Source organism: Phascolarctos cinereus, unplaced genomic scaffold, assembly GCF_003287225.1.
Source record: "Phascolarctos cinereus isolate Bilbo 61053 unplaced genomic scaffold, phaCin_HiC Scaffold_4;HRSCAF=312, whole genome shotgun sequence".
Classification (NCBI taxonomy): Eukaryota; Metazoa; Chordata; class Mammalia; order Diprotodontia; family Phascolarctidae; genus Phascolarctos; species Phascolarctos cinereus.
In genome coordinates, this window is record NW_027555847.1 from 177,417,302 (window position 1) to 177,444,476 (window position 27,175).

The following is a 27,175-nucleotide window of genomic DNA, read 5'->3' on the forward strand; positions in this document are numbered from 1 at the left end:
GAATTCATGTCTTCTTGACGCCAGGCTCACTGACCTGTCCACTGCATCACCTAGCTGCCTGTGTTTTTCTTAAGTATTTCCAAATCTCATGAATATGTTACCATTGCAAGACTTAGAGACTCACAGATTTAGAGTTATAAGGGACCCCAGAAGTCATCTGGTCCCATTCCCTTGTTGTTCATAGGGGAAAACTTGCAACTCAGAAAGGCCAAGTAATTTGTGTCAGGTCATACAGGTAGTAAGGGAACAGACCTGGAATTTGAATCCAAGTTCTTGGACCAAATCCAGTGCTGTTTCCTCTTTCTAAATGTATGCTTGTAGAATTATTTCCTTCTCTGGTTCATTGCCTAGTAGAAAAAAATTAATTAAGAATTAACTGTAGTCAGAACATTTTTAATCCTGTCAACTTAGATGATGATTCAAGCCCTCTATTGAATCCTTCCTATCTTCCTGGCAATCACTCAAAGTCTATTTCTTTCAGCATTAAGATGCTTTATTGAATGTGGGAAACAAAAATAGAATTTTTTTTCTTCACCTGTGAGTGAATCAAGCTTAGTCTTATATTTGAGACTTTTGCTTTTCCATGGCAACTAAACTGGCTAATTTTACAATACAACAAACTTTTTTTTAGTTGCCCACTGTGTACATAAGATCATGTTGGGTGCAGGAAGTTGAGGAGAGGGAATATAAAATTTAGATAAAACATAGAATCATAGGAACGTGGTTCTAGAGCTGGAAGGCTCTTATTTAATTTTTTAAAAAATTACCCCATTATTTTACAGATGAAAACAAACTGAGGCCTATAGAGGTTTAGTGACAAACCCAAGGTCACACAGGTATAGTAAGCATTAGAAGTAAATGTCCTTGGAATCCAGAGCCTCTAGTAGGGTGACAAGCCAGCAACACAGATGGCAACGATGCACAACATTTCATGATAAGGACATAAAAGAGGAAGCATAGTGGGCTGGATAGAGGGCTGGACTCAAGTTATGATGATTTAAATTTATAGCATATTTCTGGAACATATTGGCTTGTATAACCCTAAAAAAGTTACAATGTCTTAATGCCTCAGCCAACTTTTGAAGCCTATGTTATTAAACAGTTGCCAATCTCCTTTAACAGAGGAAGTTTTTTCATCTGGAAACTATGCTGATGAAATTGTAGATCTAGACTCTTCCTTTCTACCCTCTCCCAATCCCCAAAAAGAACAATAGAGTCACAAAAATTTCTACCTGGGATCCTGAGGGAATTCTTTTCCTACTTATGAGACCATTCCATTGTATTCTTCCTTGCTAGATCGTCATCTTTGACCTGGCCACTAGATTTGGGTGTCCACAAAAGCTGCTCTTGCCCCCTTTTTTCCTTTTTCCTTTCAACTTCTTTTTTGTTTTGTTTATCTCATCTACTCCAATGCTTTCAGTTATCTTTATGCAGATAAATCCCATATCTATTTATCTAGTCCTGAGCTCTCTTCCTATATTGCTATTTGCTTTTTTGGATATTTCCAGTTGGGTTATTCCATAGGTACCTCAAATTCAGTAATCCAAGCTTTATTTAATTACCTTTTCCACTAAACTTACCCTGCTTGGAAGTTCCCATTTTTCTGTTGAGGACACCACTATCCTTCTAGATACCCATGTTCTCAACCTTAGTGTCTGTCCTTCATGTCTTCTCCCCCGTTTTCAATCAGTTGTCATTTCTGCCTCTAACATCTCTTGAATCCATTTCCTTCTTTCTCCTCATACAGTCACTGTCATAATTCAGTCTCCTATCACCTTTTGTCTGGATGACAGTTTGCTAATAGGACTCTTGGTTTTTGATCTTTGCTTTTTCCAATCTATCCTTCACACAGCCACCAAAATAATCTTCATAAAGCATAAGGCTGACCATGTTACTCCTCTGTTCAAGAAACTTTAGATGCTCCCTATTACCACTAGGATGAAAAATAGACTGCTCAGCAGGGCATTTAAAGACCTTTAAAATTCAACTGAAGTTTACTATTCTAGGCTTAGTTCATGTTAGTAACCTTCACTCACTTTATATTCCAGCCAAAAAACCCTACTTGCTGGTCTCTGAACTTAGTACTGAATTTCTGAACTCCCTCTGCTTTTGTGTAGACTTTCCCCCATGCCTGGAATGAATTTTCTCCTCAACTGCACCTCTTAGAATCCCTGATTGCTCTCTATAGAGTCTTTGATTTATGTGCCACCTCCAGTAGGAAGTCTTTCCTGATTAGTATAATAATCCTTGGTGTACCCTCTCACTCCTTAAGTAATCATGCATATACTTATGTTTATATGTTGTATTCTTCCCCTAGAGAATGTAAGCTTCTTGAGGCAAGATTTTTTTTTTGCCCATGTATCCCCAGCACTAGTACTGTTCTATGTAAATACCATCAATCCTCAACTTTTGAGGATTAATGTTCCTAGAAAAATGCGACAAAGTAAAAAAGGTGAATGTTGATACATTAAACTTAAAAAGAGAGTTAGGTTCCTGAACCACTAACACTTATAACATTTCCTCTTTTTTTGAGGATATGATTAATTATAGATTAGTTAACACCAAACTCATGGCTGACAGCTGTTGGAGACATTCCAGCATGAAGTTTATCTAACACCTTTATTTTTTCACTAAACCTCAGCACTGACTTTGCATGGTTGGGCTTAGAGCCGAAAGATTTGCGCTATGGTTTGGGGACATAATTGCAACACAAAACTTGAGTTTTAAAGGCCAACAATGAAAACTTGTAGCAAATGCACAGGGAGCTCTTTACAACGATAAGGTGAACAAGACTAGCGAAGCAAGAACCTACTGTGACAGCAGCCGCTCACAAACTTGCATGGATCATGCCTCTCATTTTTTTTATTCTACTGTGCATAACCAAGAATGTGTGGGGTTGCCACAGGAAAGTGAAAATGAAGTTACTAATAAAATACTGTGAATGCTTGCAGTCACAAAAGTTAAATATGATGTGGAGAATTGACTATACTAGGTCCTTAAGAAATGCTTGTTGGATTGATTGAACTGGAAGTTTTTTGAAAACCAGCCACATCTGGGAAGGCTTCAGTAAGGAGGCACCATTTAAGCTGGGCTTTAAAGAATAGAAAGGAATTTAACCCGGAATGAGAAGTAAAGAAATCATGCTAGGCATCAGAAGCAAGATGAGCAAATACACAGAAGTGAACGCAATGCAAAAAGTAGTCTTGATTGGCTCTTGGAAGGCAGGGATATAACACTATGGTGATGCCAAGTTTGGCAGACAGGAAAGTTTGGATATATTGATGATTAGTTCATAAGGAGTCAATGAAGAGTTTTAGCTTTGGAGTGACATCACTAGACTTATGAATAAGAATGATTATTTTGTCAGTAGCATGAAGGATGGATGAGAATAGGTGCAGGAAAATATGCTGGGAGGCTCTGATGATAGCCTTAGGTCAGTGATAAAGAGATATGGATGCAGATTTCTTCCTAGAAATAGGTTTGAGAGTTGTTGCAAAGAAGGAATCAATAGGACCTGGTAATCGAGTGGATATGAGAGGTGAGGGAAAAGAAAGAGTCCAAGATAACTCTAAGAATAGGGACATAGAAGATTGAGTGGTAATGCCACTGACAAATAGTAGAGTCAGGAACAGGAACATGTTAAAAGGAAATATAATGAGCTTAATTTTGGATATTTTCAGTTTGTGGTGCTACTGGAACATTTAGGCAGCTAGGTCACTCAGTGGTTAGAGTATAGGGCTTGGATTAGGGAAGACCTGAATTCAAATCTTGCCTCATCTTGGTAGCTTTATGATCCTTGGGCAAGTCTTTTAACATCTATCTGCTTCAATTTCCTCATCTCTAAAATGAGGATAATGGTAGCATCCACTTCACAGGTCATAGTGAGGATAAAACAGGACAATATCTTTATAGCACTTTGTAAACATTAAAACATTATATAAATGCAAATTATTGTTATTAATTAACATGGAGCTGTCTACAGGAGGTTGGAGATGTGATCCTGGCACTTAGATAAGAGATAAGGATTGGGGATAAAGATTTCAGAGTTAGCTCTAGACAGGTAGTAGTTAAAACCAGAGGAGAAAATGAATTCTAAAGGGGAAGAGTTTAGAAAAAGAAGGTGACTAAGGATATACACTTGCAGAATATCTATATTAAAGGATCAGGAAGGGGATTAGAAGCAAAAAAAAAAATAGATAAAGAAGGTAGAAAACCATCAGAGTACATGTAGTGTCTTTGAACCTGAGGGAAGCAAGATTATTCATTAGGAAAGGGTGGACAACAGTGTACAAAACTGCAGAGAGATGAGGGGAATATGAGAACTGAGGGGAAAAAAGCCATTCAGTGAGACATGAAATGGTCACTGGTAACCTTAGAACAGGTGAAACAGAGTTTTACCTGGGGTTTAGAAGCCCCATTTGTTGAAAGCTATGCTTGTGTTTTTTAAATAGTTTACATTAGGAGCTTGAAGCCTTAGTTATTTAGAGCGATTTTAAAAGAAAAAAAATTTAAAAGAATTTTAAAAATTTGAAGAAAAAGATTTAAAAAGAAAGCTTTTGTCATTTTGTTTAAATCATTCAGATATCAACTATATGTTGTTACTTGTGAAGTAATATATATGTGTGTGAATATATATACATATGTTTGCACACATGTATGTATTTCAGTTAATATCTAGTATGTATATTTAATTAGGGAAAGATGGAGCAAATGGGCATAGTGTGTAGAGCACTGAGCCTGGTGTCAGGAAAACCTTGAGTTCAAATCCAGGCTCTGACATTAACTGTGTAACTCTGAGCAAGTCACTTAAGCTCTGTTTGCCTCAGTTTCATCATCTGTAAAATGGGGATAGTAATAGCACCTACCTTTCCGGGGTTGTCATGAGGATTAGATAAGTTAATAATTGTAAAGCACTTAGCATAGCTCTTGGCACATAGTAAGTGCTTTCTAAATGTTAGCTGCCGTCATCGCCACCACCACCACCACGTATTGAACTTAAACAAAAATTTATTACATATCTACTCTGTTTAAGACAAACTGTTAGGTGCTGGAAACGTAAAGACAAAATTAAAGTAGTCTCTTCCCTTATGGAACTTAATTTCTACTAGTGAGATACTAAACGTATATGGATACATCAATACAAGGTTAATTGAGTAGAGAGAAAACACTAAAAACTAGGGATAGAAATTAAGAGAATGCTTAGTGGGAAAGGCTACACCTCAGCGAAGCCTTGAAGGCAGATAAGAATTTTGAGAGCTAGAGATAAATTCCAAGAATGAGTACATGCCAGGAACAGAGAAGGCTTGTGGAAATGTGTTGAGAAGTAGAAGATGGATTTCTGAACTTGGAGAATCATTAATAGTCGACTGTGGCTGGAGTAGAGCATGCTTAAAAGGAGGTAATATGAAAGGTAAATTGGAGTGAGATTGTTGAGAGCCTTTACTGCCAGGCTGAGTAATTTGTATTTAACCCAGGAGGAAATAGTGGGTCACTGAGAGAGTTGAGTTAGAATATGACACAGAACTGTGCCTTAGGAAGATTATTTTGGCAGCTAGGGTGAAGGGGATTGATTTTCAACGGGGAGAAACTGGAGCTCAGGAGACTTTTATGGTAATACAAACAAAAAACAAGCAGCAAAGGGCTTGAACTAGGGTAGAAACCCTGTGACAAGAGAAGGGTGACAAGTCAATGAGCATTTATTAAGTGCTTACTATGTACTCGTGTTTGGTGCTAGAAATAAAATATAAGCAGAAAGTTTAATTTGAATGGGGGAAAGGTGAGGGGGTGCCTGGCAAACAGCACATAAAAGGAAATTGAAGAGGGATTAGGATGGCACTTGGAGGAGGAGGAAGAAGGGAAAAACTGCCTTAAGGCATATTTGAGAAAGTCCATAGAATTAGCTAAATTAAGCCTGTAAAAGAATGAAGAAGTGGTTGGCCTGAGCACTCTCCTTAAAATGCAGATTTTGGTTGGAACCAGCCAATAAGAGGAAAGGCCACAGAGTGGTAAAGTAGTTTCAGGGTAAGAAGTCCAGGAGTGAAGTGAATTTTTATGGTGAGGAGGCATCTGTGGCATGTAGAGAAAGTTTGGAGAGTCTCAGGAGTGTAGCCCAGACAGGAATGAAGTTGGGAGATGCTGTGGGGAGAAAATTGAGAAAATATGTCAACGAATTGAATATGGAGTTGGGAAGGGAGAGGAAGAGTGAAGAAGGATAACTCTTAAGTTGTAAGCCTAGGTGTGTTTGGAAGATGATTGTGCTATTAACAGAAAAAGGAAAATTTGGAGGAGGGGGCAAGTTTAGGATGGGAAATAATAAGATCAAAGATTTAAAGCAAGAAGGGATAGAGTTCCTTGAGTCTAACTGCTTCATTCTATAGATGAAAAAATTGAGGCATAGAGAAGTTAAGTGACTTACCCAGGGTCATACAGCTATAAGCCTCTGAAGCAGGACTTGAATCCTGTTCTTCCTGAGTTGAAATCTAAAACTTTAACCATTTTATCAGGCTGCTTTTCTAGTTGAGTTTGAGATGCCTACAGGGCATCCAAGTCAAGTCACCCAGTAAACAATATCATTGCTAGAATAAGTGAAGGTGTTGATCTTAATGGACAAAAACCTGTAAATGGATCCAATATTTTTATGCAAAATAATTTCCTATTCTACACAACAATAAGGGTTTTCTATTTAAACATTTTAAATGTTGTGGTTTTATTTTTACATAGTTGTAAGTATGCCTTGTTTTCTAACTGGAAAAGAATATTCTGTATTACTAAATATGTATCAGAATTTATGGCTCAGATCAGTTTTGGGCTATTGCACATTGCATAGATCACACTACATCTGAATTGAATTGGAAAAATTGCAAATTATGCTGTACAGTTTGACGTTTAAAATGTAGAAACCAAGGTTGAGATGGCTTGTAACAGAAACAACTAAAATGCGCTTTCTTTTTTGTAAGTAGTTGGTTTACTGGGCCGTGAATACATGGTGCTGAAGACATCATCTTAGATAGTAGGCTGTAAGCTTCTGCCTAATGTTTTGACTCTGACTACGGAAGGACTTACATTGCATAATCTTTATGCAGTTGTCCAGGATTTTATATGTTTTCTGCTGAAACCTGGGCAAGAATTTGAGAACATAAATGGTGAGGATGGGAGTTCAAATAGGGAATATTTTACATATGCTTCTTAGAGATGATCTGCCTCTTTCTTCTACTTTGGAATAGAATCAGAAATTTGGAGGTGACCCTGCAAGCCAGGGACAGCAATACCAACTATATGAATCCTCCAGCCAAATAAAAGCAAAACTTGAATACAAAATAAGTAATGCTGTTCTTGCTCAACACTAATTATTGGCTAATCTCAGAGCCCTTGGGATATAGATGGGTAATAGTTATCTTCGTACTTTACAGATGAAGAAGCTGGCAAAAATAATTAAATTTCTCTACTTCAAAGGCTCTTATTTAATCCACATTTCAACTTTTTTCTTCCTCTTAAGACAAGCCTCTTACCTTTGCCAGTATCTAAATGTCTGGTCCTCTTTAACTTTCTTCTATTACCTCTGGTCCTGCCCTTTGGGGACATTCAGAACAAGCTTAATCCCACTCTCACATGACACCCCTTCAAATACCTGAAGACGATGATTGGGTACTCTCCAGTTCTTTGTATGACATTTAAAATCCTCTCACCATACTGGGCACCTTCCTTTGGAGCCATTCCAGTTTATTAACATTCTTCATACATTGTGATGTCAAACACAGAACACAAAACTTCATATATGTAGTCTGACCAGGGGCAGAGTACACTGGAATTATCACCTTCCTTGTTTTAGATCAGGGGTAGGGAACCTGCAGCCTCAAGGCCGCTTGTACACTTTAACTGATCAAAGGGCTGCACTTGAGGACCTAAAGGACCACATGTGGCCTCGAGGCCACAGGTTCCCCACCCCTGTTCTAAATATTATCATGGTTTAGTGCAGTCTAAAATTGCATTCAACTTTTTAGTTGCCTTGTCACATTATTGCCTTATTGAACTTACATTCTACTGACATAGCCTCAATTTCTCTCTCATAAACATTCTTAGACATGCCTCCTTCATCTTATATTTGTAATAACTCTAGTGTAATTAGACAATGTAATTTGGAGCCGGAATACCTAGGTCTGACTAGGTTATGGGTCTGACTATGACAACTCTGTAAACTTTGGCAAATTATTTTTCACACCTACGTCTGTTTCCTCATTTAACAATTCCATCAAACATTGCCAACAATGAGTAGTTGGATTTATAATCTCTGATATCCCTTTCCAAAGCCTATGATTTTTTTTAACTCACATGTAGGACTATACATTTATCCCCATTAAACTATTTAAAATTTCCATCTTATACAATTTAGTATCATGGTCTTTTTGAATGCTTACATTGTTACCCAGTGAATGAGCCATTTTGATCAGTTTTATGCTTTCTTTAAAAATTGATAAGCATGCCATCTATGCCTGAATCTTACTCATTAGTAAAAATGTTGAATATTGTAGAGCCAAGAAAGGATCCCTGGGGATCATTCTTTCAAGTTGAAAAATCAATTCATTCATTACTGCTCTTTGGGTTCAGTTATTCAACCAGTGCTGAATCCATTCAACTGTGATATAGTCTAATCTGGTTTTCTCCATCTTTTTCTACAAGTATAGCATGAGAGACTTTTTCAAACACCAAAATCCAGGAATACTGTCTGTGACATTTCTGTGATCCACTAATATCACTGTATAAAATGGGATGAGGTTAATCTTGTATGTCCTATTGTTAAGTTATGCTGCCTAGAAATGATTATTGATTTCTCTTCTAAGTGCCCACAAACCATCCATTTCCAACACTGTTTAAGTTTGTCATTTCCTTCTTGTGTATCTTGCTGTTAAATTCGTTAACCTCTGAAAGAACAATGTTAGTAAATCAACAGGGGAGAGCTTCATATTCTGCTTCTGGCACTTATTAGTTATGTAGCCAAGAGCTAACCTCCCTTAGATTTGATTTCTTCATCTATAAATCAGGGATATGATTACCTCTAGTATTATAGAATACAGTAGTTAGCACTACTTTTTAAGTATCAGTGTAATAGGCATATGCCATTCATCTTGAATTCCTGCAACTTCTGGTATAAGGCCTTAAATCCTAATATCTCTCCATAAGGTTCCTTGTCTAAGGCTATCCTGGGAAATAAAGTAGCAATAAAAACACTAGTTAGATAATAAGGTTGGATCATGTTATTATTTTTCCATTCAAAACTTCTGAGGTATTTAAAATCCCTCATCACCAAAGAAGGGAAGGAAAATTCACAATTGGTTTGTGTCCACCCCAACCAGCATAGTGGAGAGAACAGGAAACAAGATCCCACGAGTGACTCTGCTAAGAATGGTGCTGAACAGACCTTCTTTCACCGTCTCTAGGGAGCTTCTGAGTGGCTAAGTTATCTTACATATCCTTGTAATAAATATGTCTCTCACTTCCAGAGTAAACTCAAAGAAGACTAATGAATATATAACTGATTTAAGGGATAAACAAATACCTTCCCTCACAAGATTTTTGTGACAATGAAATGAGATGTTGTCTGTAAAGCACTTTGTAAATCTTAAGACACTATATAAACATAATGTTTTTTGAATTGCAGGTAGCCTTTCCTCTAAGAATCAGGTTATTTTACAATTGAGTGCAGATATATATTAATATTAACATTGTTTCATTGCTTTCATTTTTGATTATAATATAGTCATTTGTTCCTTTCTAACACTTCTAGTCTTAAGAAGAAAAGGAAAAAAAGACTCCAGCATTATGAAGAAACTTTTATTTTGTTTATCATGGTGAATATGTTCAGTTTTGTAGGATAGGTCATTATTCTGTGCAAATGAATTAATTTCTTTTTTTTTGGTTTATTGTATTTTAGCCTCTTTTTTCATTTGTAGTTCTTGTTGCATAATCTTGTATAATTCAAATCAGTGCTTCAAAAATTTTACATTTTTGCTAATATGGAAATGTTTTACATGATTACACATGTACAACCTACATCTGATTGCTTACCATCTTAGGGAAGGAGGAGGGAAGGGAGAGAGAAAGGCAGGAAGGTATAGAATTTGGAACTCAACTTAAAAAAACAAACCCAAATGTTAAAAATTGTTTTAACATGTAATTGGGGGAAAATTTTACACACACACACACATACACATACATATCCTTCTTGCTTGTTTATGAGTCTTTCTGAGAAACCAGGTTCTAGAATTTGTGAAACTCATCTCTGGCTGAGATAACCTTGGAGTTCTTCCATGTCACCATCCTGTATATTCTATTGATGTTTCCAATTGACAGGGCTTACCTGAGGTCTGCTCTCTATTTCTGCTGTGTCCTGGAAGTTATTTTGCATGATTCCCTGAAATGTTGTGCTCCTGGTTTGTTTTTTTATTTTTTATTTTTTCCTGGAATACCTATGTTTCTCTCTTTTTTTTAATGTTTTTTTAAATTTTTTTAAATTTTTTCCATATGCTTTTCAGTTGAAAATTTTTCTCCCTTTTCCTCCCCCCCACCCTCCCCAAGACAGCACACAATCTGATATAGGCTTTACATTTACATACCCATTAAACCTATTTTCACATTAGTGAAGTTGTAAGTAAAAATTAAAACCAATACCAGGAACCATCAGAAAGATGAAACAAAACTCAACAGAAGGTAAAAATAAGTGATAGCGATTCGACTTCCAAAGTTCTTTCTTTGAATGTGAACAGTATTATCCATCCCGAGGCCTCTGGAAATGTCTTAGATCCTCATAATGCTGAGAAATGTTCAGTTTAACAATCTTAGTCATTGCATAACGTGGCTGTTATTGTGTACAAAGTCCTCTTGGTTCTGCTCACTTCACTCAGCATCAGACCATGTAAGTCTTTCCAGGTTTTTCTGAAGTCAGCCTGTTCATCATTTCTTACAACACAATAGTATTCCATTACATTCATATACCACAACTTGCTCAGCCATTCCCCAATTGATGGGCATCCTCTCAATTTCCAATTCTTTGCCACCACAAAAAGAGCTGCTATGAATATTTTTGTACATGTGGGTCCTTTTCCCATTTGTTTGATCTCTTTGGGATATAGCCCTAGAAGTGCTATTGCTGGATCAAAGGGTATGCACATTTTTGTAGCCCTTTGGGCATAGTTCCAAATTGTTCTCCAAAATGGTTGGATCATTTCACAACTCCACCAACAATGTATTAGTGTTCCAATTTTCCCACATCTTCTCCAACATTTATCATTTTCCTGTTTTGTCATGTTGGCCAATCTGATAGGTGTGATGTGGTACCTCAGAGTTGTTTTGATTTGCATTTCTCTAATCAATAACGATTTAGAGCATTTTCTTATATGACTATAGATGGCTTTAATTTTTCATCTGAGAACTGTCTGTTCATATCCTTTGACCATTTATCAATTGGGGAATGGCTTGTGTTCTTATAAATTTGTCTTAATTCTCTATATATTTTAGAAATGAGGCCTTTATCAGAGAGACTGGTTGTAAAAATTCTTTCCCAATTTTCTACCTTCCTTCTAATCTTAGTTGCATTGGCTTTGTTTGTGCAAAAACTTTTCAATTTAATGTAATCAAAATTATTCATTTTGCTTTTCATAATGTTCTCTGTCTCCTGTTTGGTCATGAATTCTTCTGTTCTCCATAGATCTGATAGGTAAACTATTCCTTGTTCTCCCAGTTTACTTATGGTATCAGCCTTTATATCTAAGTCCTGAACCCATTTTGACTTTATTTTGGTATATGGTGTGAGATTTGGGTCTATGCCTAGTTTCTGCCATACTCTTTTCCAGTTTTCCCAGCAGTTTTTTTCAAAGAGTGGGTTCTTATCCCAGAAGCTGGGGTCTTTGGGTTTATCAAATAATAGATTACTATAGTCATTGACTACTGTGTCTTGCATATTTAACCTATTCCACTGATCCACCTCCCTATTTCTTAGCCAGTACCAAGCAGTTTTGATGATTGCTGCTTTATAATACAATTTAAGATCTGGAATTGCTAGGCCACCTTCCCCTGCATTTCTTTTCATTAGTTCCTTTGATATTCTGGACCTTTTGTTTTTCCAAATGAATCTTGTTATTATTTTTTCTAACTCTATAAAATAATTTTTTGGTAGTTTGATTGGTATGGCACTGAATAAGTAAATTAGCTTAGGTAGGATTGTCATTTTTATTATATTAGCTCGGCCTACCCATGAGCAACTGATGTTTTTCCAATTATTTAGATCTGATTTTATTTGTGTGAAAAGTGTTTTGTAATTGTGTTCATAGAGTTCCTGGGTTTGTTTCGGGAGGTAGACTCCTAAATATTTTATAATGTCTACAGTAAGTTTAAATGGGATTTCTCTTTCTATCTCTTGCTGTTGGGCTTTGTTGGTAATATATAGAAATGCTGATGATTTATGTGGGTTTATTTTATAGCCTGCAACTTTGCTAAAGTTGTTTATTATTTCAAGTAGTTTTTTACTTGATTCTCTAGGATTCTCTAAGTATATCATCATGTCATCTGCAAAGAGTGATAGCTTTGTTTCTTCTTTGCCTATTCTAATGCCTTCAATTTCTTTTTCTTCTCTTATTGCTAAAGCTAAGTTTCCAGTACAATATTGAATAACAGTGGTGATAATGGACATCCTTGTTTCACCCCCGATCTTATTGGAAATGCTTCTAGCCTGTCCCCATTACATATAATGCTTGCTGAAGGTTTTAGATATATGCTATTTATTATTTTAAGGAAGACTCCATTTATACCTATGCTTTCTAGTGTTTTTAATAGGAATGGGTGTTGTATTTTATCAAAAGCTTTTTCTGCATCTATTGAGATGATCATGTGGTTTCTGTTGGTTTTGTTGTTGATATGCTCAATGATGCTGATAGTTTTCCTAATATTGAACCAACCCTGCATTCCTGGTATAAATCCTACCTGGTCATAGTGTATTATTCTTGTGATAAGTTGCTGTAATCTACTTGCTAATTTTGTTTAAAATTTTTGCATCTATATTCATTAGAGAAATTGGTCTATAATTTTCTTTCTCTATTTTGACTCTTCCTGGTTTAGGTATCAACACCATATTTGTATCATAAAAAGAATTTGGTAAGACTCCTTCTTCACCTATTTTCCCAAATAGTCTATATAGTATTGGAATTAATTGTTCTTTAAATGTTTGATAGAATTCGCATGTAAATCCATCTGGCCCTGGAGATTTTTTCCTAGGGAGTTCATCAATGGCTTGTTCAATTTCTTTTTCTGAGATGGGGTTATTTAAGTATTTTACTTCCTCTTCGTTAATCTGGGCAATTTATATTTTTGTAAATATGTATCTATTTCACTAAGATTGTCAAATTTATTCTCATATACTTGGGCAAACTAATTCCTAATTATTGTTTTAATTTCCTCTTCCTTGGTGGTAGCTTCCCCTTTTCATTCTTGATACTAGTAATTTGGTTTTCTTCTTTCTTTTTTTAATTAAATTAACCAAAGGCTTATCTATTTTATTGGTTTTTTCATAAAACCAGCTCTTAGTTTTATTTATTAGTTCAATAGTTTTCTTAATTTCAATTTTTTAATTTTTCCTTTTTGGTTTTCAATATTTCTAATTTGGTGTTTAGTTGAGGATTTTTAATTTGTTCTTTTTCTAGTTTTTTTAGTTGTATGCCCAATTCATTAATCTCCTCTTTTTTCTATTTTATTTATGTAAGCATTTAGAGATATAAAACTTCCCCTAAGAACTGCTTTCGCTGCATCCCAGGTTTTGGTATGTTGTCTCATTATTGTCATTCTCTTGAATGAAATTATTGATTGTTTCTATGATTTGTTGTTTGACCCAATCATTTTTTAGGATTAGATTATTTAGTTTCCAATTATTTTTTAGTCTATCTTTCCATGGCCCTTTATTACATATAATTTTTATTGCATCATGATCTGAAAAGGATGCATTTAATATTTCTGCCTTTCTGCATTGGATTGTGAGGTTTTTATGCCCTAGTACACGGTCAATTTTTGTGTATGTGCCATGTACTGAGAAAAAAAGTATATTCCTTTCTATCCCCATTTTTCTCCAGAGGTCTATCATACCTAACTTTTCTAATGTTCTATTCACCTCCTTAACTTCTTTCTTGCTTATTTTGTGGTTAGATTTATCTAGTGCAGAGATGGGGGGGTTCAGGTCCCCCAATAGTATAGTTTTGCTGTCTATTTCTTCCTGTAACTCCCTGAACTTCTCCTGTAAGAATTTGGATGCTATACCATTTGGTGCATATATTTTAAATATTACTTCATTGTCTATGGTGCCTTTTAGCAGGATGTAGTTTCCTTCCTTATCTCTTTTGATTAGATCTATTTTTGCTTTTGCTTTGTCTGAGATCAGGATTGCTACCCCTGCTTTTTTTACTTCAGCTGATGCATAATATATTCTGCTCCAGCCTTTTACCTTTACCCTGTATGTGTCACTCTTTTTCAAATGTGTTTCCTGTAAACAACATATTGTAGGATTATGGTTTTTTAATCCATTCTGCATCTTTCTTTTTGGGAGAGTTCATCCCATTCACATTCACAGTTATCATTACTATCTGTGTCTTTTTCTCCATCCTTTCCCCCCTCTATTTATGCTTTTCTTTCTCCTTTTTCCTTTCTCCCCTTCACTAGTGTTTTGCTTTTGACCACAGCCTCCTTCAGTCCCTCCCCTTTTATTATCCCTTTCCCTTTTCTTCCCCTTTAGTCTTACTGCTGCTTCCCTCCCTTCTTTCCCCCCTCCCTTTTCTTTCCCTTTTCCCCTTTTCCTCCTACTGCCTATAGGGCAAGTTAGATTTCTATACCTAACTGATTATATTATGCCCTTCTTGAGCCAATCTGATGAGAGTAAGGTTCAAACAATGCTCCCCCCCTTTCCCTCTGCTGTAATAGGATTTTGTGTCTTTTCCTGTAATGTAATTTACCCTTGTCTGCCTCCTCCTTTCTCAGTACATTTTCTAAGATCAGATTGATCCACTTATTTGGATCCATTTAACCCACTTGATTAGATTTTTTTTTATCATTACATCAAAGTCAACTAATATCCACCCTCTTTATGTATACTCCTTTAACAAGGTGTAATAACAATACAGTTCTCAAGGGTTGCAAGTCTCATATTCCCTTGTAGGGGTTTAAACAGCCCCCCCCTTATTAACAACATATTGTATCCTTCTGTCCCATTTACCTTTTTAAGTCCTTCTTGAGTCCTGTACTTGAAGATCAAATTTTTTGTTGAGCTCTGGTCTTTTTATCAGGAAAGTTTGGAAGTCTCCTATTTCGTTGAATATCCACCTCCTCCCTTGAAAAATGATGCTCATTTTTGCTGGGTAATTGATCCTTGGCTGCATTCCAAGCTCCTTTGCCTTAGGAATATCATGTTCCATGCCCTGTGGTCTTTTAATGTAGAAGCTGCAAGGTCCTGTGTAATCCTGACTGTGGTTCCATGATATTTAAATTTTTCTTTCTGGCTGCTTGCAGCACCTTCTCTTTTATCTGGTAATTTTGGAATTTCACTATTATATTTCTTGGCATTGTCAATTTGGGATCTCTTTCAGGTGGTGATCGTGGATTCTTTCTATGGTTATTTTCCCTTCTGGTTCTAGGACTTCTGGGCAGTTTTCCTTTATGATTTCCTGAAAGATACTGTCCAGGCTCTTTTTTTCATCATGATTTTCAGGTAGTCCAATAATTTTTAAATTGTCTCTCCTGAGTCGATTTTCCAGGTCGGTTGTTTTACTGATGAGGTATTTTACATTTTCATCTATTTTTTTTTTTTTTTTCTGTTTTGTTTGACTGATTCTTGCTCTCTCATAGAGACATTAGTTTCCATTTGTCCAATTCTAGTTTTTAACAGATTGTTTTCTTCTGTTAGTTTTTGTACTTCCTTCTTCAGTTGGCCAATTGTGTTTTTTAGGGACTTGTTTTCTTCAGTGTATTTTTTTTCCAACTGGCCAATTGTATTTTTGAAGGACTCTTCTACCTCTCTCATTTGACTATTAAAATCCTTCTTGAGCTCTTCTAAGAAGGCTTTTTGGGCTTCAGACCAGTTCATATTCCCTTTTGTTGTTGCAGATGTGGGTTTGTTGACAATGTTGTCCTCTTCAGAATTTCTGTCTTGATCTTCACTCTTCTCATAATATGAAGCTATGGTACGTTACTCTTTACTCATGGTGTTTCTTTATTCCCTGGCCTTTAAAGAGATTGAGCTCTCCTGCTGGGGAACAGAGGGTACTGACCCAAGCTTCTTGTGTTGGGAGCCTAGGTCTTGGTCACTGGCTTTGTGTGCTGGGGCCTCTTATGCTGGCAATTGGAGGCTGTAGGTTTCTGGCAGCTTACCTTGTGTTGGGCTGGAATCAGCAAGGCTGGAACTTTCAGGCAATTCTAGGTTGCCTGCTTTTCCTTTCCTTTAGCTTTCTTCAGCTCCTTTTAGATGGGTGCTGCAGGGTGTTTATCTGCCTGGGGCCCCTGCAGTGTTGTCTCCCTCGTTTCTGCTAATGCACTGGGAGATTCCTTTGGGTGGTGCCGAGACTCCTGGTGGTTTTCTGAGCTGGTTTCCACCGGTTCCCCCCTCACTGAGGCACTCGAGGTCCAGGTGTTGGTGTTTGCCTGCTCTACCACCTGGGCTTCAGGATTTCTTCACAATTGGATGCTTCAGGGCTCCTACAGCTCACCTGGTGTTGGGTTGGAATCAGCAAGGTCCGGGCTTTAGGAAGCCTTTAGGTTGTTTTCTTCACCTCCTTTCAGATGAATGCTGCAGGGTACTTATCTGCCTCCCTTAGTTTTGCTGAGGCACTGGGAGACCCGTTTGCTGGGCTGCTGCACTGCTGCTCCTTGTCTTTCTTCTAGTTCAGGTGTTCCAGGGTTTTTTTTTCTGGGGTGATATTTTCTGGGTTTGCAGAGGTTGATAGGGGAGAGTGAGAGCGACTACCTTTTCACTCAGCCATCTTGGCTCCTGGAAGCAGAACTCCTAAAAACCTATGTTTCTCATAACGAGTTCTCTTCTCCACATCTGATATGTTGGCTTATGAATAGCTGAAGTAGTCTTCTAGCTGTGCTGTTTTATTTTGCTTTATTTGTTTTGACATAGCTTCATTTTATGTTTCATTTCACCCCACATTCTCCTAAGACTCCATTACATCATTTTTTTGGGTTATGTTTCTAAGCTGTTGAGTCTTATGTTTGTCTTTTTTTTTTTAACTTTCTTTTGAAAGAACTAAGTTTCATTCTGATAGATGCTAGGTCTTCCTTTATATTTCTTTTTTATTTTCTAAAGCATTGTGGAGTTTCTTGTGTTCAGTCCTCCCTTCTGGGGGGATGTCCTATTTTTTTGTTATGGCAGTGTTGTTTTTTTTCTTCTGGAGATTTTTGCTTGTATTTTCTTACTATCATTTTTTAAAAATTGGAACCTCTTTTTTGTTTACTCATTTCTTCTCTTTTAGTTTTCTTGCAAGTTTTTCCATTTGAAGGCTTCTTTAATTTCCCTTCTCTTTGGCGGGTGTGTGTGTGTGTGTGTGTGTGTGTGTGTGTGTGTGTGTGTGTGTCTGTCTGTCTGTCTGTCTGTCTGTCTGTCTGTCTGTCTGTGTCTGTGTGATTTTACCTTATTTGGCAAATTTCAGGTGATGAAGGCAAGCTGAGCTAATTTGTAACCACTTGGCCGCTTGATGGAATTCCTATTCTCTCTGACTTCTCAAGATCATATACAGAGGCTTGCCACTTAAATCCACCAATTCATTCAATATGTACGACAATCAGACTTGATAATTGCAACTCATTGAGGGTACCTAGTTGCCCTTTTATCCCATCTTCTTTATTTTTGTTTTCAATTCCTTGTCATTACTAACTTTAAGGTTTACAAAGTACTTTACCTATGTTGTCTCATCTGACCCTCACAACAACCCTTTGAGGTAGGTGCTATTATTATCTTCATTTTACAGATAAGGCACTAAGAAGTGACTTGCCTGAAATCACACAGCCTGTAAGTGGATAAGGCAGGATTTGAACTCAGGTCTTCTTGACTACAAATCTAGCACTCCACAATGACACATTGCTGCTTAGCTTATTTGCTTTTGTTTTGTGTTTCCCAGACCTAAGATGATGCTCTTGGTGAAGAAAGAAGGAACAAAATAAGAATTGAATAACAAGGCATCAGCTACGGTTCTGGCTGTAATTCACAGGAATCATTTCCTTCTCATCTATTTGTATCCATACATGTCAATTTGTGGCACAGAGAGATAATCCCCAGGGAAATAAAACTCAATATAAACATTCACATACACTCCAACAATGGCAGAGAGGAGCAAAATTGCTGACACTGAAACTAATTGTGTGTTGTTTTAATTAATTGTTCCAATTAGTCTCTCTCTCTTTTTTCAGTTATGCCTTTCCATAACAATGTCAGCTGGGATGTGTCTGGAAATAGAAATTACTCTTAATAGTCAGGTAGTCTTTGATTAAAACTCTTACCATTAGTCATTAGTTTTTTTTCTTCTAACAATTTTGTTGTGACAATGGGATGCATTTCAAGTGGTGTAGATGAGGTCTTGCTCTCATTAAAAAGACCTCTCAGAACTTGTGTCCATGTATTATATTTGCCAAAATTGTTTGGTTTAAATAGAAAATAGGAATGAGGACTAGACCTGTGATTTCATTAGTATAGCAGACTCCCAGATGAGAAAACTCTCACCAACTCCAAATGAACCTTTTACCTGCTACTCGTAGTCTTAAAGAGTTGTTTAGACTAGGGTGGAAATATGTTTGTATGTGATTGTATGTGTATAACCTGTATCAGATTGCTTGCTGTCTTGGGGAAAGGGGAGGGAGGGGGAAAAACTTGTAACTTAAAATATTATAAAAATGAATGTCAAAAACTATCTTTAAATGTAATTGGGAAAAAATAAAATACTATTAAATGGGAAAAAAATGTTGTTTAGAGCAGAGATGTCAGAACTGAGTGCAGCCTAACCTAGTATAATTGGGAAATGTTTATCAAAATAAATAAAATCATACAGTACAACATAGATAATGTTAACTTGTGATTTTCTAAGTCAATATAGGCCCACAGGAAGGCATTTCTATTTGAGTTTGACACTACTGGCCTAGAGCACTGAGAGTTTAAGTGATTTACCCTGGGTCCTGAAGCCAGTTTGTGTCAGAGGCAGCATTGTACCCTGGTCTTCCTGGATGCTAGGTCGGTTCACTATCCACTATTTCTAAGTAGAAAATTAGAATTTCAGATGAAACTTCATTAATTTGGACTCTCCTAAACAGAAAATTGTTCTGAGTATGATGTACCTTTCAATTGTTCTCTTTGAAGAAGGGTTTGCTAAACAAAAGACTAGTGTAAACAACAGTTGTGGAGAAATGTTTAAAGTGCCTGAACAGTTTGAGAAGCATTCATTTACAAGGTATTCAAATTCTGATTTTATATTATTATTATTGTCATCTGTTAAAGCAGGTCTCTTTAGGGGCGCTCCTGTATAAAATATTCATAGGACCATTGATTTAGAATTCTACCAGATCTTAGAGGCCCTCGAGTTCAACCCCCTCATTTTACAGATGAGGAAACTGGAGTCAAAGAAATGTTAAGTAACTTGCCCAGGGCTATATGGCTAATAAGTACCTGAAACAGGTTTTGAAGTTGGGTTTTTCTGACTGCTTTAGCCCTCTATCAGCTATGCCACCTAATTCCCTCAGGCTGTTAATTTAGTTCTAGATGTATTCTAGACATTAATGCATTTTTTTCTTTAAAAACCATTCAGCTGACTAACCTTAACTCAATGAGTTTGTTTGACTACTTTGATAGTAAAGAGGATCTGTGATCTCATTGATGTGGATACTACATTCAACAGTGAAGAATCTTTTTTTTTTAAAGCGTTTTGTTCAGTTGTTTCAGCCATGTCCAGCTCTTCCTTATCTTCTTCATTTTTTTTTTTTTGTGGCCACATTTGGGGTTTTCTTGGCAAGGATACTGAAGTGGTTAGCCATTTCTTTTTTCCAAGTATAATATACAAAAAAAAATTGCTCTCAAGAAGTGATGTGATACAGAATAATTTGTCTTGTGATCATTGTTCAATCAACATATGATTCTTTTTACTGTATTAAGCTTTAAAGAATAGAATTGCATTTAATGGGATTCTAATAGTAGCATGCACTAGTGTGATGTTCATGAATCAACAGGAGTTTTTTTTAAGCACCTATGTGGTGAATTGCGTTTTACTAAGTATTGTAGTTGGTATAAAAATTTAAGGTAATCCCTGCCTTCAGGGGTGTTACTATCTTATTGTAGGTTTGACATTCATATGTGAAACAATTAGAGAGTAAGACCATAAGCTGTACTATATGACTTGGCACTTAATAAGGACAAAAGGAGTCCAGAGATAAGAGGTTACGAGCATTAGGAACAAAAGCTTCTACCACAGAAGGTGGTAAGACACAAGCTGAGCCTGCAATTACATGCATAGAAGATGACATTCCTATTAGGTGAAACAGAATGACCAAAAAGTAGGAAAAGGACACATTCTCAAAAAGAATACTTAGCATCCTATAATTTTACCTAAGAGTAGCTTGAGAATTCATCTAAAATTCAACATAACAGCACAAGCAGGTGTTAGGGAACTGTCTCCATGTTTTTAAAGCTACCTTTAAAACCACTTGATTTAGTGGTATTTTATATAGCACTTTACTCATTTGCTGTTGCTGGCCTATAAACTAGAGCTGTGTTAGAAATGTGCCATAAAGATGACCCTGTCACTCATTAAGAACAGGCTTTCTTTTTGTTTCACCTGCCATGAGTAGACAGTCAAATGAAAGCTGTCCAGACAGTCAAAAAATATATGTGAGCAGATATGCCTATCAAAAAACGGTACAGAAACATGGCACATGTACTCACTGAACAAGGGTATTACTGTGTGAATGGGCAGATGGTGTTATCTGAAACAAGGTAGGTCTGTGCCATGGTCCAGATATTTCCTAGGTCTATATATGGTGAAACCCATCTTTTAGACACTGGCACCCACTCATTCTTTCTCCATTTGACAGATATTTATGAAGTGTCTACAGGGCACACTGTGCTAGGAATTGGGATATAAAATAAAGTAAGATACAATGCTTATCCCCTAGGAGTTTATATTCTAGGAGAGATGACATAAAGGTTTATCATACAAATTAGAATGTGATGAGCACATAAAAAAGATGCAAAGACAATATTGCAAGGTATATGAGGAAGGACAGAGTGTTTCCAACTTGGAAACATGAATGGGATAGTGGACCTGAGCTGGGTTTGAAAAAAAAGGTTATATTTCAATAGGTAAGGATGGATGCTGGGGGAAATAGGGGTAGGAAGTAAGGCCTGGTGAGTGGACAGTGGCATATAGGTGAGAAGACAGGATCAGATCTGGGAAAAGTAGCCATAGGATTTCATAGGATTTAAGGAGGAAATTTAGAGATCATCTGATTTGGGGATTTTTCTTTTTTTTTTTTTGTATTAAGAACCCCTTTGGCAGTCTGATGAAGCTTATGGAATTATTTTCTGAATAATGTTTTTATTGCAAGAAATTTAAGAAAAAAAGGATTACAGAGGAACCCAATTATATTGAAAAAGTTATCAAAATAAAAAAATCAGTTCACAGATCCTGGGTTAAGAATCTCTGAGTCTAGTCTAACCTCATCTTATAGATGAAGAAATCTAAACCCAAGAGTTTAAGTGGCTTGTCCAAAACCACATAACCCACAAGTAGTAAGTACTAGAGGTTCAAGATCCAGATCTTATGACCCCTAATTCAAGCCTCTTCTGGACTATTTCAAGTCCAGGTTGGTTGGGACATAGCGTGGATGAGGATGTAATTTAAGGCTAGAAAGGTATAATGGAACTAAATTTTAGAAGCCTTTTACTGTCATCTAAGGAGTTTGTACTTAATTTGACAGGCAGTTGGGAGTTACTGAAGTTTTTTTGTTTGTTTTTTAGTAAGGAAGTGACAGAAGTAATATGATTAGAAGAAAGGAATTGTAATGGACATATTAGTTAAGAGGCTTTTATAAGTACGGAAGGAAAGAATAATAAAGACTTGAAACAGAAAAAACATACAGATGCAAGAGACGTTGCAGAAGGAAAATGACAGAATTGTTGGGACCTAGCATAGTATTTGATATATAGAGAGTGAAAGAGGGAAGAGTTGATGGTGATGTTGTTTTAAAGACAATGGTGCTGTTAATAATAGAAATTTTATTTAAGTCAGGAGAAAGGGTGAATTTGGGAGAGAAGGTAATTAGACACCTTCTTGTCATCAGAGTACCTCACACTTTCTGAATAAACTACATCCTAGGGTACTGAAAGTAGATATGATTGCTGAGTCCCTGTTGAACTTTGATAGATCTTGGCAGATTCTAGAACACAATCATTAAAAGGATGGTTTGTGAGTCTTTTTGTGAGGGAAAGAGCAACGATTAAAAGCCAACATCATCAAGAACAATAATAATTCGTGCCAAATTAATCTTATTTCCTTCATTGCTGAAATAACTAGAGTATAAATTTAGGGGGAAGAAAGGAATACTGTGGATTTAAACAAAGCAATGACCAAAGTACATCATGCTGGCTGTGTGGACAAGATAGAGAAATGCAGGCTAGATGCTAGTACAGTTAGATGGATTCAGAGTCCGATTGTATGACTGAACCCAAAGAACAGTAATTAAGGGAAAGGAGGTCTTTAATAGAGTGCTTCAAGGATATATTCTTAGCTTTGTGTGGTGCGACATTTTTGTCAGTAACCTGGATCACAGCCAAGATGTAATATCTGTTAGACTGTAGATCACTTGAAATTGAAGGCGGCCATTGGGGGTGGGGGTGGGGGCTAACACATTCGATATAAGAGCCATGGAAAAGATCTCGACAGGTTGAAATGATAGACTGAATCCAAAAACATGAAATAATGTTAATAGTGGTAGATACAAAATTCCACATTTGTGGGGTAGATTTTTCTCAGATCAATTCAGATAGAACAGCCTTTGTCAAAAACAATTTTTGTGGGGGGAAAGTAGTTGAGGGTTTTAGTGGACAACAAACAATGTGAGCTAACAATGTGATCTGGCAAGGGGGGGGAGAATAGAGACAGAGAGATGGGGGGAGAGGGGTAAAGCTCTCTTGTGAGTGGTGGTATCCAGAATGAAGGATGGGGGAGTTCTGCTATACCCTGCCCTGGGTACTAGAGCACATCTGGGGTGCTATATTCAGTTCTAGATGTCAAGTTTTAGAAAGAGAAGCTATTAAAGCTTAAAAACACACTAAGACTTTTGGGACATCCATATGTAATACTTTAGTATTTGCAAAGTGATCTCTATGTATTGTCTCCTTTGATCCTCCCAAAAACCCTGTGTAGGGAGGTGCTGTTATTATTATCCCCATTATATGGGTAATGAGGAAACTGAGCCCTAAGAGAATTCAGCTAACGTGCTAAGGTTCATCTGAGCAGGATTTGAACTCAGATATTCCTCACTCCAACTCCCTGTGCCACCTAGCTTCTCCCAGTTGGTAGAATGAGGAACAATGGCTGGGTGTTGTAGTGAGGCAGATTTAGTCTTCGTGTATGGGAAAACATAATAACAATCTGGGCTGCCAAAACATAGAGGTAGTGGGTTCTACCTCACTGGAACCACACAAGGACAGCATTGTCTGCTTGTGATCACTATAGCAGGCATTCTTGTTCAGGTATAGGTTACACTAAATGGCCTTTGAAGTCTCTTCCAAGTCTTTAATTCTCTGTTCCTTAGGTACTGTCTGCAACTGAATTCATGTTAAATGAGAGATATAGACCTGAAGTAGACAGAAATGGGAGATCTGTAAGGCTTATTGCCACTGAAGCCATGTGGAAAGAGTCAATCAAGAAACATTTGTTAAGTGGCTACTGTGTGCCAGGGCAGTGGATAGAGTGCTGGCCCTGGACTCAGGAGGATCTGAGTTCAAATGTGACCTCAGACACTTACTAGCTGTATGACCCTGGGCAGTCCTACTCACTGAACTTCACATGCCTAGAAAATAAAGCAGCCTTTCCTTAGCTCATCTGTTCCTTGAAACTACTGTTTCAACTCTATTCATAATGAGGTAGTGAATAGAGTGCTGAACTGGAACCCAAAACCTGAGTTCAAATCTGGCTTCAGACTAGCTGTGTGACCCTGGGAAAATGTCACTTCATCCCAATTACCTCCCCCAGTAGTGACTGAAACAAGAGTTTGATCTGAATGGCCTCTAATATCCCCTCTAGCTCTAAATCTGTGACCCCGTCACTGACACGGTTCTAGGAATAACCATTTACATGAATTATGAACCTACACCAGCTGTCCTCCTCATACTCACTCATTTCTCAGCTTCGTACAATCTGACTTCCACTCCTACCACTGTCTCCAAGATAGCCCCCTGCTACTTCCTTATCACAAAATTCAGTGGCTTCTTTCACTGACCCTTTGTCCTCATTGCCAAATGTGACACTGCTGACTGCCTCTTTCCTTCTTGATTCCACCAGATTGTGGGAGCTCCTCAGAGCAGGAATGCTCTTATGACTCTTTTTGTATCCTTGGTGCTTAGCACAGTGCCTGGCACGTAATTGGTGTTCATTCATCACAATCGTGTCGGACTCTTCATGATCCTATTTGGTATTTTCTTGGCAGAGATACCGGAGTGGTTTGCCATTTCCTTCTCATTTTATAGACAAGGAAACTGAGGCAAACAGGGTGAAGTGACTTGTCTAAGATTGTATAGCTAGTAAGTGTCTGAGACCAGATTTGAACTCAGAAAGCTGAGTCTTCCTGATTCCAGTTCTGGCAATCTATCCACTGTGCCACCTGGCTGCCCCTATCATTGAGAAATGACACCATATTCTAAATGTCAATTAGCATTTATTAAGTGCCTACTATGTGCCTGGCATTGTGTTAAGTCCTGGGAATACAAAGAAAGACAAAAGACAGTTTCTGCCCTCAAAGAGCTCACAGTCTAATGAGACAGACAATATGCAAATACCTATGTACAGGCAAGATATAGACAGGATAAATAGGAAATAACCAATAGAGGGAAGACACTAGAATTAAGGGTGGTTGGGAAAGGCTTCTTGTAAGAGGTGAGATTATGCCTGGGGCTTGAAGCCAGAGAAGTAAAGAGATGGGGATGAAGAGAGAGAGTGTTCCAGACATGAAAGGCAGCCAGTGAAAGTGCTCAGAGGTAGGGCATGAGTATTGTATGTGAAGAATAGCAAGAAGGGTGGGGTCAATGCATAGCAGAGTAGCTGCAGGACAGAAAGGAGTAAGAAGATTGGAAAGGCAGGTACAGGCAGGTTATGTAGTGCGTTAAAAGCCAAACAGAGGATTTTATATTTGAACCTGGAATACCAGGGAGCTACTGGAGTTTTCAAATGGAGGGTGACCTGGTCAAATCTGTGGTTTAGGAAGATCAGTCTGACAGCCAAATGGATGAGTATTGATGTGCAGAGAGACTTGAGGTAGGGAGATTGCAGTAGTCTCAATGTGAGTTGGTGAGAGATTGTATCAGGCAAGTTGCAGTGTCCAAGGAGAGAAGGGTATCTGTAACAGAAACATTATACCTCATTTGCTGAGATTTGAAGGAAGGATGAGTAGTTTTAGTGAAGAAATAGAGTTGTCCTTTGGCTCTGGGGAGAGGATCAAAAGAGATGAGAAAGCTTATGTCAATTTACTTTTTTTCTTAAAATATGTTAGGCATGTCATCTGATGATGCTTATAACCATGCCATCCCCCCTGGCTTATGCACCCATTCAGTACAATCCAGTGGCTCCTGGTGTCTCCAATATCATATCCTCTGTTTGACATTCAAAGCCTTGGTGACTCCTCTCCAACCTGCCCAGCTCCCTCCCATTTCACACTCTGCTACATCTCTATGATCCTGTGGTATCTTGTTAGTCTGTGAGTGTGCTCACAGACACACACACACACACACACACACACACACACACACACACACACCCGCCCCATTTTCCATTTTCCAACTGTGGACATTTTCATTGTCTCTCACACTTGGAATTCTTTCTCTCCTTGTCTCTGCCTCCTGACTTCCCCAGCTAAAATCCCACTTTCTACAAGAAGCCTTTCCTGGTCTCCCCTAACTTTAGTGCCTTCCCTTTATTGATTATTTGCATTTTTATCCTGCCCATATTTTTTTTGTACATAGTTGTTTGCATGTTATCTCCACTATTAGACTGTGTGATCCTTGAGAACAGAGGCTATCCTCTAACTTTCTTTGTATCCCCAGTACTTAGCACAATGTTTGGCTTACAGTAGGTGAAAAATAAATGCTTACTGACTGACTGCAGAGATTGTGGTGGAGTTAGATATTTAAAGTGAGTAGATTTAGAGTGGCTGTTGTGGCAAGTATGATAGAGAATCAACAAAAACATTCATTCAATTTAATTAATTCATTAAACATTTTTATTAAGTTCTTTTATTTATTTATTCTTTTTCCCATTTATTTTTGTATTATTTAGCTATATTTTTTATTTATTTGTTAGTTATTATGTTGATTTCTAAATGTTATAAATATTTATATCTATTTTAATATTAATTTTATTTTTATATATTATGTTCATTATATTTATATTTACTTATTATTTTTAGTTATTTATTCTTTTATTGTTAAGTTCTTATTCTTTTCATTAAGTTCCCTGGGCAGAACATCATCTTAGGTCCTGAAGGAAATATCTAAACTTTGTAAAACAAAATTCCCAGCCTCATGGAGCTTACTGTCTGGTAAGGAAGTAAGAAACCAACACAGGTGCCATAAAATACATGTATTAAAGTTAAATGCATTACAGAAGCATAGAACAAAGTTCTATGTCATATGCAAGGGGAAAGTTGTGACAGGAGAGATCATGGGAAGGCATCATGGAGGAAGTGGCATTTTAGTTGGGCTTTAAAGGATGAGTAGGAATTCCGTAGCTGAATAAAAGTAGTGACAGGTATAACAGGCACAAGGAATGAGCAAAGGTATGAAATTTGAAAGAGTACAGGGTGTGTTTGGATAAGTAGAGGGGAGCCAACTTTGCTAAAGAATAGAACATGTGGAAGTAATGTGAGATAAGGCTAGGAAGTTGGATGTGGGAACACC

General features: G+C 37.2%; 1 protein-coding gene across 1 annotated transcript in view; it reads left to right on the forward strand.

Annotated features, from left to right (window-relative positions):
- LOC110218798 (uncharacterized) overlaps positions 1 to 27,175 on the forward strand; it is a 99,151-nt gene that overhangs the window by 40,230 nt on the left and 31,746 nt on the right. The window lies entirely within an intron of this gene.